The following is a 6634-nucleotide window of genomic DNA, read 5'->3' on the forward strand; positions in this document are numbered from 1 at the left end:
ATAACTCAATGTTCACTTAGTTAGCCATCATCCCGATCCTACCACAGGTGACTTTGCAAACTCATCCAAGCTCTAAGGCTTCAGCTGCCCTGCAAGGTCTCAAGAACCTCTGATCGTACCCTTGAAGACCACAGAGTTACTTATCCTGCTTATAATTTTGGACAATGCTTGTTTACACAGAAAATCCACACAAGTCTCTAGAAAGCAGGAACTTTTTAGCTGCTGCACACAGTTCTGCATCAGCATTCATACCTGGAACGAATTTCCGCAGTAGGTCTTGGTGAAACTATTTTCACAGGAGCTCAGCAGTTTGTATTGTCTAAACATACCAAATGGGTAAGATACCAATTTCTTAAACCCACATGGCTTTCTCTAATACAATTTTAGAGCAGCAATACGAATCTTATCTAATAGGATAAGTTACACATAAATTAAACATAACATAGATAAGCATGTTATTTGCAATCAGGAAATAGGCTACGTTATTCAACAATTATACTGATATATCCTGATAGATCAGGAACGTAGTTTCATTTGTAGATTGCTACAATACACCTTAACTTGCAGTGCAAATATTTAACTGCAAAAATAAAATCATCTACTTCGATGTGCTATGTACAGAAAAAGCAAATTAAAAGTAATACTTTACAGCATGAATAAAATTTTTTATTACTTTCTTAACTCTTATTGTGGAAAAATGTGGTGCAAGCTGCAGGTACTGAAACAAAGACCCCAAACGTCTTCATATATTGAAGGTGTATATCCTATTCCCCCTTTATATTAAACAGTAGTGGAAAAATACTGAGAGAAAGAATGTCTTTCCCCAAAAGTTGCACAAAACCTGAGATAATAGAAATACTTTTTCCACTAGAAGTATGAAAATGTATGTTGTGTCAAAATACATTCATAATCACATTCTTAAACATTTTATACTGACTAAATAATTGTGGGTGCCAAAACCTTCATAACCAGTAGACAGACTCAGGGGAAAAAAGCATTCCTTGAAGAAATGTCAATAAATATGCAAGACTCACTTCAGCTGAAGCTTTCATAAAGGTATAATGCCCGTAAGGAAGAAAACACATCCTTTTGACCCAGTAATCTTGCTGTCCCATGAGATGCAAGAGGGTTTATGATATTACTAGTATTAATATTTAACATGATGGAATACAAATTATTATTTAAATTGCTAAGAAGCTACACTGTTTTGAGAATATTTTCTGACCTTTGATGAGGCCTGTACTTGATACCCACAGGCAGAAAACGAGACATTTTTGAGGAAATAGTTTTTGAATGTCAGCTGTACGCTTTATAAAACAGATATTGAACACATGTTCTGAAAAGCATACTGGCTAAAAAAATGTCTTCCGAATTTTTTTACTTTTAAATGCAAACTTTGCATTCCACTGCTTTACATCAGAAGGACACGTGGATGACTGCTCACATTTGTAACTGGGGCGGGGGGGAGGAAAATAAATTTTCCAACTCACAAGATAGCTACAAGCTCACTGAAGAAAGCATCTTGCAAAAATAATTCAAAAGGAAAACTGGCTATGTAAGTACACCTGAAAACAACTCAGGTTTATATTGCATAAAGTTAGCTGTATTTTTAGATTTGTATTTTTTTAAATGCTTAAACTGCTAAAATCTGAAGGTAAAATATTAAAATACTACATACTTCAGTGTGAAACTGCACAAGTTAGGTAAGTGTGTTTATAATCCACTCACAACCGTTTAACACTATAGAAAAATGACAAAACAAACTACAGACTAAACCAAATTAACGCAGAAAGCTTTATACGCTTCGAGAACACATTGGTGAGGGGGAAAAAGTCAGGAACTGAACAATGCATTCACAAAGATAAAATTTAGCTCACATGCAGGGAGGGAAGAAGAGGAGAAGTCATATGTATTTTTACTCTTCTGGTCCTCAAACACTGTCAAATAAAGCAGGAATATATCAGCTCAGGTTCCTGAAAGTTTCTGAAAATAACACTGCTCATGTTTTTACTGGGAAGTTTAATTAGTACAGAAATCCTAGTATTTCTGATCCAGTTTTGATCCTCACTTGAAGTTAGCAAATGACTTAGCCACTTCTGCCAGGAGCCAGTACTAGTCGCTTCTGAGGAGTAACTACAAATTAGCTGACATTTATCCTCATTTTTTCCAACCAAAGACCTCAAAGCACTGCCCAAAAGACAACATTATCCTCCTCTGACATGCAGCACAAGGCTACACAAGCAGCCTTACACAAAACAAAATGCCTGGACAAAACCTGTTCCATTCATCCCCAACAGCAGACCTCTGCCAGGCTTCATATCCCTTTCACAAGGAGGAAATAAAAGCACACCCAGTTTCAACTCATCTTCTGCTGACAGTGTTGCTGTTCAGTTGCCACTACACACACACAATTAATTCAGGAGATTCAGGTCAAGCTTTTATCAACATTTTACTCTTACCAGCTCGTGCTGTTAGTTCTTTAATTGCCAACTGGACAGAAGATACAGGCCTATAGGTTTAGTGGTATTTTCCAAGTTTATCATACTTTATACACCACTTTCTTGCAGAGTTTAACTGTGCACAATCTTAAAGCTACAAGAAAAGGAAAAAACACAGGTCTCTTGCATTTTAGTTCTCCATGACTTTATTTTTACTTGACATAGTGAAACTGAGGTCCTCATTTCCAGAGCAAACTATCTGAAGAATATAGAAAATCCCTTCTTGGAGCGTTATGACTTCTAATTAGTACTACACCTGCAAGGCAGTCAACAAGAACAGCCTTCATTTTCAGTTGCTAAGCTTTCCATTTACCTTTTCCTCCTGCTGGGAAATCCTAAAGGCACATGACATGACATCTTTCTGCTCTACCACAAAATTATTTCATGTTTGGCAACCAGCTCTAGCCGCATCTAATCCAGACTGACATGTCGAAGTTACTACCTGAATTCTTAGCCCCACAGGACTCTGCGGCTGACTTCCAGTCCCCAAGTACCTTTTTCTTTATGCATGCTGCTAATCTGCTGCAGCTCTGAAGTGTGCATTAAACTCCTGGACAACAGGAAGCAGACGGGTTTACAGCCTGCTGCAGGATGATACAAATTGAAAGCAATCCCAGGAGGCAGCAACGCCAAAGCTGACAGACATTGTAAGAGCCCCTGAAGTTTGGCTTCAGAACCATCAATCAGGAGCATCTTGCTGGCTGGCAGCATTCCCAGAAGCCCTACAATGAACCATGAAGTTCAAAGCAGAGAGAGATAACAGTAAATAGAGAATGGTAGGGGAAGGGGGGAAAAAAAAAAAGAACATTATTCACCCACTCAGTGAGAGCAGTTCAACTCTTAATTGTCACCACTTGATTCTAGACTGCCTGAAAATTTTCATGATTTAGTCTAACTGCTGTCATGCCTGTTGATTAAGCAGGGTTTTTATTATTCATGTAAGCTACTTTCATTATAAGACTATGACACAAAACTACATTAGTTCAAAACACTAACTGACGATCACTTCTGAGACATATTTAAGTTTTCATAGCAATTTTTAAATGGATACAAAAAAATCCTTTTCCTATTATTTTTCTCTCAAGAGCCATATCTTAAACTTAATCAGGGAAATTTAAAACACTCAAAAGGAAGCTACTGAAAATAGATTTAAGGATTGCAGTTACTAACTTCTGTGAGAACAGAGATAAAATCTACGCAAGTTGAAATACAGATAATATATATTAGATACGTAAACTTACTTCTTTAGCCTTGATAGACAGTTCAATTTCATAATGATGTAGCCAAACAGTGCTATAACTGCACAGAGCTGGGTAGAGACACCATCGTATTACAAAGAGGTGGCACGATTTTTTTTCTTCCACATATGTTGTCATCTACTCCCATTTTAAGTGTCTGACAGGAATATTTGGTGTAGGTACATGTACTACTAATATTGAAGAACTTTTTGCCAATGAAAATGTTGGAAAAAAAACTATTCACCATTTATAATGGTATCTTTGAAATTATATTGATTTGACATTCCAAATCAGGAAAAAAAGTTCAGTTGTAGGAACCATTAGCTGTGAGTTTAACACACAAGCAAAGGAGTTGTAGGATTGTTGTGTATGGCTGGGAATGATTCATAGCCTTAGAGATATCTCAATGGCCTGTTACTACAGCACTTAAAGTTCCCAGAAAAATGGGTAAATTATCCTCTCAACAGTTTGTGAACTATTATTAGAAGAAACAAGATGTTAATTCAAAAAGTCCATTGCAGAGATGAAGTTTAAACCTCATTACCACAACATGCAGTTCAACGCATTGCATTTTTTCCATAAAGCTATTAGTAGCAGAATCATGCACCCAAACACAATATTAAAGCTTAAGTCTCTGGGCACAAAGGTATGGATCGTTGTCTTCTATAGAAATGTTTAAAGTCAGGGCTCAAAAAAATGACATGAGGTGCATCTAAAAAAAAAGTCACAGAGATAAGACCTGTAATTTATTTTCAGTTGAACTGTTGTAAACAGGTGTCTGAACAACTGTATTACTTCACGAATAATGTTTAGATGGCTCCACATCCTCAGAAGTACGAACCTATCTTAAAGTCTGTTTCACAGCTTTAAAGCCATGAATTCCGCTCCCCAGGAAACTACTGAAAACTCTGAATCTTTAGATACTTTATTTACCAAACTTACTCTCTTACACAAGAAGCTAGAATTCCCCTGGAAAAAGGTATAATTTTTAGGAAAAAAACCCAAAACCTGACGTTGATAACTCTTTCTTTCTTTTACATATCTACCAACTGCTCTTATTATCTGGCAACAAAACAAGGATTCACTTTCAAGAAGGAATAAAGCATGTAAAATACAAATACAATGTCCAAAATGATTAGCACACGTTAAGTAGCAGTTGCTGCATAGGAAAGCCAGCACCCTGAAGTTTCTGAACTTGTTAAAGCTATGACCCAGCAATATGAAATAAAGGGTAGCTCGGTCCTGTCAAGGCTTTGATAATGCTAACGGAGCAGAACAGTTTGCTGCCCCTTTTTCACTAAGTCAAGGAAAAAGGCCTGTTCTCTATTTCGGCCATTGCTATTACACATTAAATCCATTAGCAAAAACGTTCAGTGTAGACAGTTTAAACCTTGGAGGCGTGTACTTGTAACTCCATTCCTCATGTCACAGATCACATATATAACCTTGAAATGCAAATAATCTCTCTGTACTTTCCTCTCTCCATTTTAAGATAAGTCAAAGCCGGTTTTGCACTTAAAATATTTTGGAAATTGTATTGATGCATAGCAATAGAGAAGAAATTGTGAGTAATTTCATATAAACAGTCAAGTCTAAATAGAAGGGTTATTAGGAACTGTGTTTGGAGAACCATGTGGATCATTACAGAAAGCAACATACTCTCCTGTTACTCATTATGATCATCTACAGTCTTTCCTGGGCCCTTTATTCTATTCTTTACACACAGAGCCACCCAGAACAAGAAATGATAATTTTTTAAAAATTATATATTTTTTTTCCCATTCTTGGACTAGCGATGAAAATGGATATTAAAATGAAACCAACTGTTACGGTATTCTGTGGAAGGAGTGGCCACAGAATTCAGAATATCTTCTTTCAAGCATCGTCTCAGAGGAAGACACCAAAAGTAGACATAGTGTTTCCATGGGAAACAGTATTTCCTACATCACATGAACGTTTGCTACCTTGAAATAATCTGAAGGACTGAATGTATAAGTGGATAACTGAATTTTCCATACTTGCTGCCACCTACACACATCCTACTGCTTAAAAAAACAACACACAATTTATATTTTGGTAGATTTTAATATTGAAATTATTGTTCAGTAAGACAAAAATGAACTAACTTCAAGTGAAATGCTCAAATTCAACACCTACTCAATTTTAGCTGTGTATCTTTTTATTAACCACTTAATCTATTTGTAATACTGAATACATTTCCACTCTTCTGCTCCAAAACATCGTTCTCTCTCTCTTTGCGGTATCAAGAAAGGCGGGAACTTTAAGCAAAAGACAAGCCTGTTGAGTTTTACCTTTCAGGCTGGAACTTGTTTTAAAAGTAGGTTGGGATTACTGAAAACAACTGCTCAAATGCAAATATAAGGGCTATCATAAACACGTATAAACTAGCCCTCCATGATAGAAAGACCTAAGAATCACTTTAGATAAAACAGCAGTCAGGTGGCATAACAAAAGTGCAGCACTGGAGAAATCTGCATTTCACATCTTATCAGATGAAATATCACAATCCTGCAACTCCAGAGGTGCAGGATCCACACCGCTTTAAACTATGCAAGCTGAGGCACTGGGTTAAAAAAAAACAAACATGAAAGCAAAGCAGTAAAAGTGACAGACAAAATACTCAAGTGAAAAATACAGGTAGGGTCATTCTCCTCACCCAGTCCACGCAAAGGGAAGCCAAAACATAGTGGTTTAACTGCCACTCTAAAGACAACATAAGGAAAAAAAACCAGGCAAACCAGTCTCTGGTAACACTGTGTCAATTGTGTGTTCATATTAGTGCTGCTGCCTATTGGTACTTCTAAGTATAAAATCGGTTTGGGAGCACAGCAGCCCCACCAGCTTGATTTGGCTCATCCTTACTTGATGCTGAAGGCA

This window comes from Phaethon lepturus, unplaced genomic scaffold, assembly GCF_000687285.1.
Source record: "Phaethon lepturus isolate BGI_N335 unplaced genomic scaffold, ASM68728v1 scaffold55380, whole genome shotgun sequence".
Classification (NCBI taxonomy): Eukaryota; Metazoa; Chordata; class Aves; order Phaethontiformes; family Phaethontidae; genus Phaethon; species Phaethon lepturus.